The sequence below is a fragment of the Scardinius erythrophthalmus genome (genome assembly GCF_964197995.2).
Source record: "Scardinius erythrophthalmus genome assembly, chromosome: 25".
Taxonomy (NCBI): Eukaryota; Metazoa; Chordata; class Actinopteri; order Cypriniformes; family Leuciscidae; genus Scardinius; species Scardinius erythrophthalmus.
The window spans coordinates 13,389,913-13,405,064 of record NC_138245.1 but is presented as its reverse complement, the minus strand read 5'-3'; the positions used below and the strand labels follow the sequence as shown (position 1 = coordinate 13,405,064).

The 15,152-nt window shown below is 39.1% G+C and overlaps 1 long non-coding RNA gene across 1 annotated transcript; it reads left to right on the top strand.

Moving 5' to 3' along the window:
* The first annotated feature begins 688 nt into the window (after window positions 1-688).
* On the top strand, window positions 689-3,558 carry LOC308685754. The gene is made up of 5 exons (XR_014029484.1): window positions 689-772; window positions 1,173-1,248; window positions 1,905-2,006; window positions 2,707-2,810; window positions 3,416-3,558. It is a non-coding gene; the product is annotated as an uncharacterized lncRNA (long non-coding RNA).
* The last annotated feature ends 11,594 nt before the right edge of the window (window positions 3,559-15,152 follow it).

The following is a 15,152-nucleotide window of genomic DNA, read 5'->3' as shown; positions in this document are numbered from 1 at the left end:
GGTGAGTTTAACAACGCACGTGATCATTCAGCGGTGAGTTTAACAACGCAGCGGTGAATTTAACAACACTCAACTGCAGCAGAGCCCGTCTACGGAGAGCCTTGGCACTCCCTATTCAGCCCCATTGTATTGATTTTGGTTGCAGTTCCATTAGAATTCCACTGGGGGTGATCGCGAGCGAGTGCAGACTGAATGGGAGTCAATGGGGCTATACGGCTAAATGTGTCTCTTTCACCCAAATGCCGTTGAGAAATCTCAGATTTTATTGTAGGTTTTGCAAGTTCAACATGGGTTATAGGTCGAAAGTTGAATGAACGAGTACTTATTTCTTTTCTATTTCTTACAGGTTGAGTTGTTGTTGCCCATAACACGCTAGCATTCTGCTAATGACGTCAGCATTCTGACGTCATTGACATTTTAAAAGACTTTTTAAACCAAATAAGTGACTCTAAAAAAATCGAACACCCAGCAATGTGTAATTTCTTTGCATCTCCTTTCGAATACAACATTCAAATTACTAGACAAAAAATTATATCCTGAGAAAAGTGGGTTTTGAGGGGTATTTCGCCATAGACCTCCATTCATTCTGCACTCGCTCGCGAGCGCCCCCGCATGGACAGAGACGTGTTACTGCAACCAATCCAGAACCCGGAAGTAAGCAGAGAGTGCCAATTCTCTTCCTATTAGACATTCTCTGACTGCAGGTAAAACGGCATTCAGATGTGAGTTTGACCAAAGCAACCCTCAACTGCAGGCAAAACGACATTAAAAGGTGAGTTTAACAACGCTCTAAGATGCTTGCAAGTAATTGCAGTTTTAGCGTTTTCTTGTCATTGGTAGGACACTGCTTTAAGAAGCTGGATAACGTATTTTTATCGGAGGTTTGATTAAAAACGGTTGAGTCAGGAAAATAAGTTGTGTTTAGAAACTTTAGATTTATGACGATAAATGATAGAAGAAATTATAAAAATAATAAATAAATAAATAATAAAAATATATTTTTATAATTTCTTCTATCATTTTTCGAGAAGAGAAGCGGTTTAATTAACATTTATTCACGAGATCATATGTATTTTTATATATATATTTTAATGTTATTATTTCGGTCTTATTGCCAGGGAAGATGGATTGCTTTGCTGTTTATTGATATTTTTAAAATTATATTTTATCAGTAGGAAATCGCGCTGAAGAAGTCTCGTTCCGAACACATCGCGATATTTGGCATCAGTTCACGTGTGTCAGATGTTGGTAAGTAAATAACTAAATACGCTGTCCTAATAATGTGTGATATAATGTCTTTTCTGTTTGTCGATATTAATCTGCCATCATATCTGCCATCTCCACGGAGACTTTGCGTTTCATTGCTTTCTAATTCAAAACAGGGTGATTAACACTGCCTGTCACGTGACGTGCTATAGGCCTAGATATTCATATCAAAATAGTACAATTAGTTCCAAAGTTGTATTTGTAGTAGAAGCACAGTAAAAACAACACTTACCATGCTTTTACCACAGTAACATTAGTTTTACTGTGATAAGTGTAGTAAAAAGACAGTAATCACAAAACTTGCCATGCTTTTACCACACTATTTGTAGTTTTAATGTGGTGCTTATTGTAAATGCACAGTAACCACAACACTTACCATGCTTTTACCACAGTAACCATAGTTTTACTGTGATTGGTTTAGTAAAGGACAGTAATCACAAAACTTACCATGCTTTTACCTCAGTATTGATTGATAGTTTTAAAGTGATATTTGTTGTAGATGCATATTAACCACAACACTTGCCTGTTTGTAAGGCTTTATAATGTAACATCCAATATTTGTAAAGTATATCAGTACTTTTTCCTTTAAATAATCCTATATATTATACATAATGATATTTTCTTTTCTCTTTTTTCAGCTGAAAAGACCAAAAGGGCCTTTCGGACTCAGTCAGCCCATTATTGTTGGAGGAGAAGTAAACGGAGGAGACGGAAAGCTGCAAAGGCAAATATTCGCAATGGTATGTATGTGTTGGTTTTAACCCTAAATCAAACATTTTATCAAGCATTTGTTGTTTCTTAAAATTTTTCTCACAAAACCCATAGCCCAATCAGTACAAACATAGACTGAAAGTCTTGACAATTCACAAGATTTAACAAGTTGTCAAATTCGTACGATACTCGTACATATTTGTACACTCGTACACAATCCTGCAGCTTTTACTCCTAGTGCTGTCATTGGCTACTGCCTCAATTCCTGTACATATTTATCGCGATATTTGTAAATCAGTTGCGCCCCTTCTTGGAAAGTAGTCGCACTGTAATATAAACAGATAGTTTATATTAATTGCAAATTGGTCCCCGTCTGTTTATGTTCCAGTGATACATGATGTCTCTCCTCATAACCTACCTCTGTTTGCAAGAGTGGAAAAGCTTATCTGACTTGTCACATGACATCAGATACTCGATTATTTTGTCATAATCAGATCAGTTACACTGCTGATAACTGTCCCGTTTGCATGTAAATCATTTTCATGATTATTGCTTGCTATTAAAGACATACTTTTATTCATAGAAATGCCCACATTTCAGTGAACTTAATACATAAAAATGCTTTTAACATTTAATTATGCAACACTCTTCACAGAAAACATATCCTACAGTTATAAACTGACTATTTGCAAGTAATGTATTAAAATTACCTTCCTTTCTGTTTTGCAGGATTACTTAGTCCTTTTTTTTAAAGCTCTACCAGTATAAAACTCAACCCTCACAAGAGCTACTAGTGAGTCGCAGCGAATCTTGCCGTGATCAGCCCTTCCCAGGTGAAGTTTCTTAATATATCAGTATTTACTCATCAAATGTTCTCTCCTGAATCATATGGTAAATTAACTTATTTATAACTGTCTTAATTTGTGTTTCAAGAACAACAGTAATTGCACATAGAGTAAGTCGAGACTTTCTTGTTTTACAGCCGAGAAGGAAGACCAGTCCTTATATCAACGCAAGCTAATCGAATAAGTCCTTTGTTTTTTCTGTCGTTGGATGCGATTAATCGCGATTAATCTTTTGACAGCCCTAATATATATATATATATATATATACTTCAATGTGTATATTATATAATGTACTGACTGCTGCTTTGTAAATTTATGTAAGGAACAGGCAACTCTGGCCCTTTGCATTCTACTTTTTGAGGTTAGTTAAGAGTTAACCTCCAACCCTAATCAAGCACATCTGAAAATTTTAACCAAAGTCTTCAAGTTTACTTCTAGACAATAGGCAGGAGGGTTTGAGGTCGGAGCTAAATGTGCAGGACAGTGGATGCTGAGGGCCAGAGTAAACCATCACTGCTTTAAATAAAGCAGAACATAAGCTGACCTGACTGTCCATTAAACAACTTGGTTTCTGTTTTTTGTTTTACTTTCAGACCAGGACTGGAGAACGCCTGACAATGGGATGTTGAGACTTCTTCTTCTGGTTGAGAAAAAGCTACACCACATCAGTGATCACATCTTCTGTTCTTCAACTGAACAAACTGTTTAGACAAGGAAGAAGAACACGATAGAGACATACAGGGAAGAGCAAGAAACCAGTTTATCACAGCTAAACTGGTTTCTTGCTCTTCCCTGTATGTCTCTATCCTGTTCTTCTAATGAATCATTATTTTCCAACACAATATCAAATCTGTTTTCTGTAGGTGACTGAATATGATTATCTGGCACTCGTTATGTGGCTTCAGCAGCTGTCAATGGATTCATATGATGTTAATGTATTTTTGAAGACACATTTTTATTTATCTTGAATCTCATTTGTCTTTATGCTACTTTATCAACTTTATGCTTTGTTCTCCAATAAAGTGTTGTTTAATAAAGTATGGTGACCATTGTGTGTTGAAAGTGGTGTTTGGTACAGTAAATAGACATTTTTATTTGAGAAATTTTAATTTCTTATTTCTTTAAAAATAACTACATATAATTAATAACATATAAATAACTACATATAATTAATGACCATGATTCTTTTTCTTGGGACATAAAAATTTAGATCTAGTTAATAATATATGGGACAACAATGCAACAAAAGTTGCACATACTTGCATGTATGCCAGTTTGCAGTGAAATAAAAAGGAAGCTATGTGAATAGCAAGAGGCTGCAGTGGGCTATCTTCCTACAAATACTTAAAGCTTAATTGAAGATGATCCATGTTGATCATTCTAGTATACTCTATATAGTATACTCTATATATCACTGATGTCAGGAATATAAGCAGCAAAAGGGTGTGAAAAGGAAATGTTGGCACTGTTTTTTTTTTGTTGTTTTACTGAATGGTGCATTATCCTTGTGTAATAGTAATAGTATGTGTAGATTATACTGTCCTTCCACCCCCAGGGCCCCAGCAATGGCCCCCAGAAGAGCAAACAAATGCACATTTCAAATGGCTGTAACTCAAAGTCCGGTTAGTGTATCAAAGAGAAAATTGGCTGGACAACTGCTTATGCTATGTTTAATAAATAATGTTGGCCACAGTTTTCAGACATATATGGAAAGCTGGCATAAAGGTTATTTTTAAAGTGCTCACAGTAAAATATCAAATTTCAGCCTGTCCCTCATATATGTCATAAAGGTTTGCACAATGAACAAATTTAGAACTCCAGTTGTCCATTAAATATACTATTTATTTAACATTTATTGTTAAATTACTAAACGTTTTAAACTACATTACCCACATGTCTCTGTCATTCTATCAGTGGAGCAGGATGCATTGTACTGTAGTTCATTAAAATGTGCAGACATGCTTAGGGTTAGGGTTAGGATCTCGGTAAAGGAGTAATTTCTCACAACATAGAGACACTATATAGTTAGCTTAATGTATAACTAACGTAATAATAACACCAAAACATACTTTGTAACATGAAGCGCCGTTTTATATGGGTTAAACGATTGTCCAATCACAGCGAGTTCTGCGATAAAGTCACAGCCAATAACAACCCAGCTGAACAGATGCGTCACACTTACATGCCCATTTATGGTAAACGATGACAGATCTCTTCTGGTTCCGGCTGCAGGGATAGATACCTTAAATATTTTATATTTAGGCTGTTAAACATGTATTCCTTCTAATTAAATTATAAAACTCATATTTAAAAACAAAAGACTCCTTTGTGTGGTTACCATCCAAAAACGAGTTCACATGATCAATGACACAAATTTGCTTATTTGATTAGACTGATGCATAGATTTGAAAGAGACACTTTTTTCTAAGCAATGGCCTACAGCAGGGTAGTTTTGCAGTATTTTAATTAAAGATAATTACATGTACTAAAGTGCTTCTAACATTTACAGTGTATGTATAGTATATTAAAGGTATATCAATTATATTCAAATAAATGTAACAAAAGCACAATGAATGGACACCATTTTGAAAGCTTATTCCAATATTTAATGTCAAACTGTTTAAAGACAAATGTAGCGCCAAAACTACTGCACAACAGTATACAAAAATCAGTTGATTAAATATCCAGATACAATCTATTATAGTGACACATACATTAACGTTAAAAAATTGCTATGATGAAGTTATATATTTACAAACCAAGAGATGAGATTCAACTTTGATATGTGAACATACATTTGTTTCTTTGCTTTAAAGATCAAATAGGCAAAAACATAAGCACAACATTTTACATTCTCAACTTTCATTCTATATCCTTGTGATTATTGGTCACTTTTATTGTAACTTTAGCAAAACACCTGATGAGCACTGACACTTTTTTGAAAAAGGCATTAGGCAGACATCAAGTACAGTTTATGAAGCTGAAAAGAGAAAACAAAACGCTTTAACAATATGGAAAAAGATAAATCACTATTTTCAACATTGGTTCTGCATATATCAAAAAGATCCTGAGGAGGAGTGGGACTCCACATGAAGACTTTCAGAAACTGAGACAGAGCAAAGGGTGCACCTCGCTGGACACATCCTACACATGCCCAAACAACACCACCCAAACACAGTGATGAAGCGGACACAACCAGGAGGATGCAGGAGACAGGGAAGACCAAGGAAGACATGGAGACAGATGTTTCACGAAGACCTGAAGAATGTCAGTGTCCCATGGGAAGATGTGGAGAACTTGGCCACGGATTGAATACGCTGGAGGACACTTGTTGCCCAATGTGCCCAGCACAGCACTTGATGATGACGTTGTGAGTTTATCCATAACTGTGGGATATTTTTCTGTGAAGAGTGTTGCATAATTAAATGTTAAAAGCATTTTTATGTATTAAGTTCACTGAAATGTGGGCATTTCTATGAATAAAAGTATGTCTTTAATAGCAAGCAATAATCATGAAAATGATTTACATGCAAACGGGACAGTTATCAGCAGTGTAACTGATCTGATTATGACAAAATAATCGAGTATCTGATGTCATGTGATGTGACAAGTCAGATAAGCTTTTCCACTCTTGCAAACAGAGGTAGGTTATGAGGAGAGACATCATGTATCACTGGAACATAAACAGACGGGGACCAATTTGCAATTAATTTAAACTATCTGTTTATATTACAGTGCGACTACTTTCCAAGAAGGGGCGCAACTGATTTACAAATATCGCGATAAATATGTACAGGAATTGAGGCAGTAGCCAATGACAGCACTAGGAGTAAAAGCTGCAGGATTGTGTACGAGTGTACAAATATGTACGAGTATCGTACGAATTTGACAACTTGTTAAATCTTGTGAATTGTCAAGACGTTCAGTCTATGTTTGTACTGATTGGGCTATGGGTTTTGTGAGAAAAATTTTAAGAAACAACAAATGCTTGATAAAATGTTTGATTTAGGGTTAAAACCAACACATACATACCATTGCGAATATTTGCCTTTGCAGCTTTCCGTCTCCTCCGTTTACCTCCAACAATAATGGGCTGACTGAGTCCGAAAGGCCCTTTTGGTCTTTTCAGCTGAAAAAAGAGAAAAGAAAATATCATTATGTATAATATATAGGATTATTTAAAGGAAAAAGTACTGATATACTTTACAAATATTGGATGTTACATTATAAAGCCTTACAAACATGGCAAGTGTTGTGGTTAATATGCATTTACAACAAATATCACTTTAAAACTATCAATCAATACTGAGGTAAAAGCATGGTAAGTTTTGTGATAACTGTCCTTTACTAAACCAATCACAGTAAAACTATGGTTACTGTGGTAAAAGCATGGTAAGTGTTGTGGTTACAGTGCATTTACAATAAGCACCACATTAAAACTACAAATAGTGTGGTAAAAGCATGGCAAGTTTTGTGATTACTGTCTTTTTACTACACTTATCACAGTAAAACTAATGTTACTGTGGTAAAAGCATGGTAAGTGTTGTTTTTACTGTGCTTCTACTACAAATACAACTTTGGAACTAATTGTACTATTTTGATATGAATATCTAGGCCTATAGCACGTCACGTGACAGGCAGTGTTAATCACCCTGTTTTGAATTAGAAAGCAATGAAACGCAAAGTCTCCGTGGAGATGGCAGATATGATGGCAGATTAATATCGACAAACAGAAAAGACATTATATCACACATTATTAGGACAGCGTATTTAGGTATTTACTTACCAACATCTGACACACGTGAACTGATGCCAAATATCGCGATGTGTTCGGAACGAGCCTTCTTCAGCGCGATTTCCTACTGATAAAATATAATTTTAAAAATATCAATAAACAGCAAAGCAATCCATCTTCCCTGGCAATAAGACCGAAATAATAACTTTAAAATATATATAAAATACATATGATCTCGTGAATAAATGTTAATTAAACAGCTTCTCTTCTCGAAAAATGATAGAAGAAATTATAAAAATATATTTTTATTATTTATTTATTTATTATTTTTATAATTTCTTCTATCATTTATCGTCATAAATGTAAAGTTTCTAAACACAACTTATTTTCCTGACTCAACCGTTTTTAATCAAACCTCCGATAAAAATACGTTATCCAGCTTCTTAAAGCAGTGTCCTACCAATGACAAGAAAACGCTAAAACTGCAATTACTTGCAAGCATCTTAGAGCGTTGTTAAACTCACATTTTAATGTCGTTTTGCCTGCAGTTGAGGGTTGCTTTGGTCAAACTCACATCTGAATACCGTTTTACCTGCAGTTGAGTGTTGTTAAATTCACCGCTGCGTTGTTAAACTCACCGCTGAATGATCACGTGCGTTGTTAAACTCACCGCTGAATGATCACGTGCGTTGTTAAACTCACCGCTGAACGCGCTAAACCTTTGCGGGGACTTTGATATCAGATTGCGAGGGGTTTTAAACATCAAAATCCAGTTGGAGGGCCAGATAAAAATGATCTGGGTGCCGCCATTTGACTCGCCCTGGCATAAATAATATTTTGTAGCCCAATGAGAAAAAGGGAGTAAATAATTTAAACAAAATGAACAGCATTAGCTGCTACGTGTGAAAAGAAACCTGCTTTGGATGTATTATGTTCAGGACAAACGTAATAGCACTGCAATAGATTGGCTATATTAGGTTAAGGACCAACGTAATAGCACTGCTTATATTAGGTTAAGGACCAACGTAATAGCACTGCTTATATGTTGGCATGTAACGTAATTGCGATTTGCAAAATAGTTTCCTCAGAACGTATTTCATGTGATACAGGGTTGGTTCAGCGTGGCCAAAGAGCGCGCTCAGTTTTTCTCCTCAGCAGAGCAAGATAGTCGAAGTTTATTCAGAATTTTAATGTTTAATACAAAACGCCAGGAAACACCTTAAAGTTTGCAAAAGCCAGGAGAGAGGGCTGGCAAAAAGTAGCAGACAATTTAAATCCGTTAGAAGTGGCCATGTTAGATGTTTTTAGAACTTATTAGAATGAAGTTTATATTTTTGTATTTTAATAATTGCATTATTTGTTCATTGTAATGTCAGTCACCACAATAGAACATGGGAACAAATAAAAGTGAAGTACAAAAATATTCTACATTATGGTCATTTTTAGCCTACTTAGCCTTACTAGTCTCTTTTAAAAAGGCACTGTTAAATAAATGTTCTGTTTATAAAAGCAACCATGAAAAAGCATGAGAAAAAAAGAAAATAAACGATCTTAGTTAGTACACAGTAAAATATTTTTTGCTGCATTAAATCAAGTAAGGCCTAATCCAAATGGCTGGTATAGTAGGCTATTAGTCATTTCAACTGTTAAATCTTGATTAATAATGAATTGCTTTCACCTGCGAAAATGAAAACTTAATGTAGCCTACAAATATTTTGCCATGAGTTAGGCTATTGATCACATTTATGCAAAGAGTTTTTGCTTTTGTTAAAGCCCGACTCCGATTAGTCGAAAATTAGTGCGTTTCCAACAAATTAATAATGTAAACGACAACCTCACGAGTCATAAGGAAAAAAAAATAAAAATCTCTCAGAAAGGGCACTATCGCGCTGCGCTGGACTTCCCGTGTCAGCTCCGCTTATGAAACCGCAGTCTAATCCTGTTAACATGAAATAAACCTGCTCCCGAGCAGGGTTAAAGATTACGCACCCGTTGCTATGACAGCAAGCCCAGGAAGAGCGTCTTGATTCCCTGGTTATTTTTTATATATTTTAGGCTATATCACTTTTCCCTTAAAACAAACACAAAACACACGTGTCTCGGACAAGCGTTATAATGTCAAGCACTGATACGTTTTCTTTGATTGCTTTCCCTTAGGACAGTTGTTGAAAACGAAAGTAAATGTGTGACGCGCGTTCATTGCGTTTTACCGTGATGAGAGTTCCATCTCTTTAAACTCACCCCATTTAATTATAATGATTTATCTGTCATCCACCCTCGATTGAATGATTTTTTTTATTGGGCTACTTGGCCCGCTCGACCCGTGTATTATGAAAGGTGTTTGAAGGCCAAACAATTGGATAACAATAGCTTGAAAGAAGTCCATCTACAAGAGCCAATAATAATAAAAATATGACTATTTTTGTTATTTAGGCTACACACTTTTGTTTCGTCATGTTTTAGCCTACCACATTCTATATCCACAACTTTCCTGCGAGTCTTGGGCGTCGCGGACACTGGCAGGAGCGTATCTCATCATAAATTATCCGAAACTCAGACATGAGAAATATAGCCCATCTAAAGAAAGCTTTAAATGTCTTTAAATGAAACAATTCAAAATGAAAAGAAATAGGCTACTCTCTAATCCAAGATGATGTGCATTTCTCACTAGTATGCACGTTCACGAGATGGCGATCCTCAACTTCATCTTTGCAGCAGACAGTCTAGCCGCGTTTCCATTACAGACTTGCGCAAATGTTTTGCGCTATTATCTAAATCGATAAAAAACTATTGCGAAATGACGGCGTTTCCATTAACCGATGTTATGCGACTAAAACGTCTTTTTTTCTCTCGCGATAAGTCATTCCAAAAATCACGGCAACGGACGTTGGTTATAATTTCACAGCCACCGCATTAGACATTATTATTATTACTAGATGTACCGCATCGCGGTACAAAATATGACCGCCGCTCAGGCCTGCACTGGCTTTCCACAAAAATAAATGATGTGGAGTAATTTGGCTGTATTGCGTGTTTATGTATATACCTAAAAAAAGTAATAGTATGTGCATGTCTGTCTGTGTGTGTGTGTGTGTGTGTATGTGTGTGTCTGTGTGTGTGTGTGTCTGTGCGTGTATGTATGTGTGCGTACATGTGTGCGCGTGTGTGTTTGTGTGTGTGTGTCTGTGCATGTGGATTTGTATGTGTGTGTATGGGTGTGTGTCTGTGCGTGTGGATGTCAGTGTGTGTGCATGCTTGCGTTTGTTTGTATTCCTGCATGTGTGTGTGTGACAGTATCATCCTAAACCAGCAACCCTTCGCTCAACAGCACCATCTACAGGCCGATGAGTGTACAGTCACTAAATGTGCACATAAATGAATTTATTTTATACCCCCCCATGGATGAAATTCTACAAAACTTAGCAGAGGATACCCCCAGAGGATGTCAAGTTAATCATACACATGAAATATAGTGCAGTTCTGAACATCTCCACTGAAGATAGGGGCGATTAAAGCAGAATAATATTGCATTTTCATTTTTTATGGGAGGGGCGCAAATCACAAATGAGTGATTATGGGCTAGGTTGATGTGGGCCCTTAAGAGCAACATACCATAACAATTACAAATGTTTACAATTACAAATTACAAAGCAATAACAAATGCATTTTTTTGGGTTTGGGGGGGCCCAGCGCGCGGGGGGGGGTAGTGGCCCCCGGGGACCAAACGAAATTTTTCCGTAGAAGTCTAGTGGGGCTACATGCTCACCAAATTTCATGTTCCCCGGTGTTTCGGTGTCCCTCGTATCGTTGACGAAAAATTTACGGGGGCCCCAGCGCAGGGGGGGGGGGGGAGTGGCCCCCGGGGACCAAACGAAATTTTTCCATAAAAGTCTAGTAGACCAACATACCATAAAAATTTCTTCATCCTCGGTGCCACGGTTCAGGTAGTTATTTAGGAAAAACTGAATTTTTTGGGGTTTGGGGGGGCGCGGGGGGGGAGTGGCCCCCGGGGACCAAACGAAATTTTTCCGTAGAAGTGTAGTGGGGCTACATGCCCACCAAATTTCATATTCCCCGGTGCTTCGGTGTCCCTGGTATCGTTGACGAAAAATTTACGGGGGCCCCAGCGCGGGGGGGGGGAAGTGGCCCCCGGGGACCAAACAAAAATTTTCCGTAAAAGTCTAGTAGACCAACATACCATAAAAATTTCTTCATCCTCGGTGCCACGGTTCAGGTAGTTATTTAGGAAAAACTGCATTTTTTTGGTTTTGGGGGGGCCCAGCGCGGGGGGGGAGTGGCCCCCGGGGACCAAACGAAATTTTTCCGTAGAAGTCTAGTGGGGCTACATGCCCACCAAATTTCATGTTCCCCGGTGCTTCGGTGTCCCTGGTATCGTTGACGAAAAATTTACGGGGGCCCCAGCGCGGGGGGGGGGAGTGGCCCCCGGGGACCAAACGAAATTTTTCCGTAAAAGTCTAGTAGACGAACATACCATAAAAATTTCTTCATCCTCGGTGCCACGGTTCAGGTAGTTATTTAGGAAAAACTGCATTTTTTTGGGTTAAGGGGGGCCCAGCGTGGGGGGGGGGTGGCCCCCGGGGACCAAACGAAATTTTTCCGTAGAAGTCTAGTGGGGCTACATGCCCACCAAATTTCATGTTCCCCGGTGTTTCGGTGTCCCTGGTATCGTTGACGAAAAATTTACGGGGGCCCCAGCGCGGGGGGGGAAGTGGCCTCCGGGGACCAAACGAAATTTTTCCGTAAAAGTCTAGTAGACCAACATACCATAAAAATTTCTTCATCCTCGGTGCCACGGTTCAGGTAGTTATTTAGGAATAACTGCATTTTTTTGGTTTTGGGGGGGGGGCAGCGCGGGGGGGGAGTGGCCCCCGGGGACCAAACGAAATTTTTCCGTAGAAGTCTAGTGGGGCTACATGCCCACCAAATTTCATGTTCCCCGGTGCTTCGGTGTCCCTGGTATCGTTGACGAAAAATTTACGGGGGCCCCAGCGCGGGGGGGGGGGGAGTGGCCCCCGGGGACCAAACGAAATTTTTCTGTAAAAGTCTAGTAGACAAACATACCATAAAAATTTCTTCATCCTCGGTGCCACGGTTCAGGTAGTTATTTAGGAAAAACTGCATTTTTTTTGGGTTAAGGGGGGCCCAGCGCGGGGGGGGGAGTGGCCCCCGGGGACCAAACGAAATAAATCCGTAGAAGTCTAGTGGGGCTACATGCCCACCAAATTTCATGTTCCCCGGTGTTTCGGTGTCCCTGGTATCGTTGACGAAAAATTTACGGGGGCCCCAGCGCGGGGAAGGAAGTGGCCTCCGGGGACCAAACGAAATTTTTCCGTAAAAGTCTAGTAGACCAACATACCATAAAAATTTCTTCATCCTCGGTGCCACGGTTCAGGTAGTTATTTTGGAAAAACTGAATTTTTGGGGGTTTGGGGGGGCCCAGCGCTGGGGGGGAGTGGCCCCCGGGGACCAAACGAAATTTTTCCGTAGAAGTCTAGTGGGGCTACATGCCCACCAAATTTCATGTTCCCCGGTGCTTCGGTGTCCCAGGTATCGTTGACGAAAAATTTACGGGGGCCCCAGCGCGGGGGGGGAAGTGGCCCCCGGGGACCAAACGAAATTTTTCCGTAAAAGTCTAGTAGACCAACATACCATAAAAATTTCTTCATCCTCGGTGCCACGGTTCAGGTAGTTATTTAGGAAAAACTGCATTTTTTTGGGGTTTGGGGGGGCCCAGCGCGGGGGGGGAGTGGCCCCCGGGGCCCAAACGAAATTTTTCCTTAGAAGTCAAATGGGGCTACATGCCCATCAAATTTCATGTTCCCCGGTGTTTCGGTGTCCCTGGTATCGTTGACGAAAAATTTAAGGGGGCTCCAGCGCGGGGGGGGAAGTGGCCCCCGGGGACCAAACGAAATTTTTCCGTAAAAGTCTAGTAGACCAACATACCATAAAAATTTCTTCATCCTCGGTGCCACGGTTCAGGTAGTTATTTAGGAAAAACTGCATTTTTTGGGGTTTGGGGGGGCCCAGCGCGGGGGGGGAGTGGCCCCCGGGGACCAAACGAAATTTTTCCTTAGAAGTCTAGTGGGGCTACATGCCCACCAAATTTCATGTTCCCCGGTGTTTCGGTGTCCCTGGTATCGTTGACGAAAAATTTACGGGGGCCCCAGCGCGGGGGGGGAAGTGGCCCCCGGGGACCAAACGAAATTTTTCCGTAAAAGTCTAGTAGACCAACATACCATAAAAATTTCTTCATCCTCGGTGCCACGGTTCAGGTAGTTATTTAGGAAAAACTGCATTTTTTGGGGTTTGGGGGGGCCCAGCGCGGGGGGGGGAGTGGCCCCCGGGGACCAAACGAAATTTTTCCGTAGAAGTCTAGTGGGGCTACATGCCCACCAAATTTCATGTTCCCCGGTGCTTCGGTGTCCCTGGTATCGTTGACGAAAAATTCAGTAAGGTGACGAAAAAAAAAAAAAAAAAAACTTTGACAATACCTATATGACCGCTTTCGCTAGCTACGCTAGCGGCGGTCATAATTAATGGAAGGAGACGTGGCGTGTTATCCAAGCATTAAAGACCCCCGAACGACACATAAGGAGTTTCTTCTGGGTGTTTCGCCCTCATTTCTGCTCCGATTGTGGCATTTCTTTGAGATTTAGAATCCAGTATTCCTATAGGCTAATTATTGTTTCTTTTTTGAATTTAATAAAGAATTATGTCTCGTATTCTGTCCAAACGATCCATGTAGGCTACTTTTGTGTCTATTTGTTTTTCCTTTTTTAACCCCTAATTGAAAAACGAAAAATGAACGGTTGTCTTTTTAAAACGCAAAGTTGAACACCAAAATTTTAATTTGAACTGGCTACACACAACTGCTGTGCTTTGTTTATGACTTTTTGCCCCTTTATTTAAACATTTAAAATATTCACAAATTAATATGGAAAACATGTCGATTTTACTGGTTTTCCAAATTAGAAACTGGAATTGATGTCTTTCCCGCAGTGCTGAATGAGAAGAGCCATTAATATATTTAATAAACTATTGTTTTCTAAGTGTCGGCTAAAATCACATCTCCATCTCCGCTGTTAAGCAGATGCGCTTTTAGAGAGAAATGCAACTTTCATACGGATTAGCCTACATAATCAGAAGGTATTAGCTTTCGATTCGAATTTGTTCGTTTTAAAGTGGACATTTCAAGCTTTAGCCTACATAGGCTATATTTTGTTTCAGTTCTCGCGCTCCAGTTTACGGAGATCATGAAAGTGCGTCTGATTGTTTCTTTTATTTTATAAAAGCACAGCGTTTTCTTGTTATTGTGAGTTTACACAAATAAAAGTGGTTGAGAATAATGTATTATTATTTTCTGTCTGACCAGAAATGATAGAGTAGGCCTATTTTAAGTTGTTTCCACTGTTGATAGGAAAATGCAGGTGTTCGCGGCCGCGCCTCCGTGCCATGCAGTGCGCGCTCCACGCTCAGCTTTGTTCCTTTTTTGCATAAAAGCGTCTTCTAAATATAGCCTATTAAATGTTATAATAAAATAATATAAAATTATTATTATTTGCGTAGCTATACAT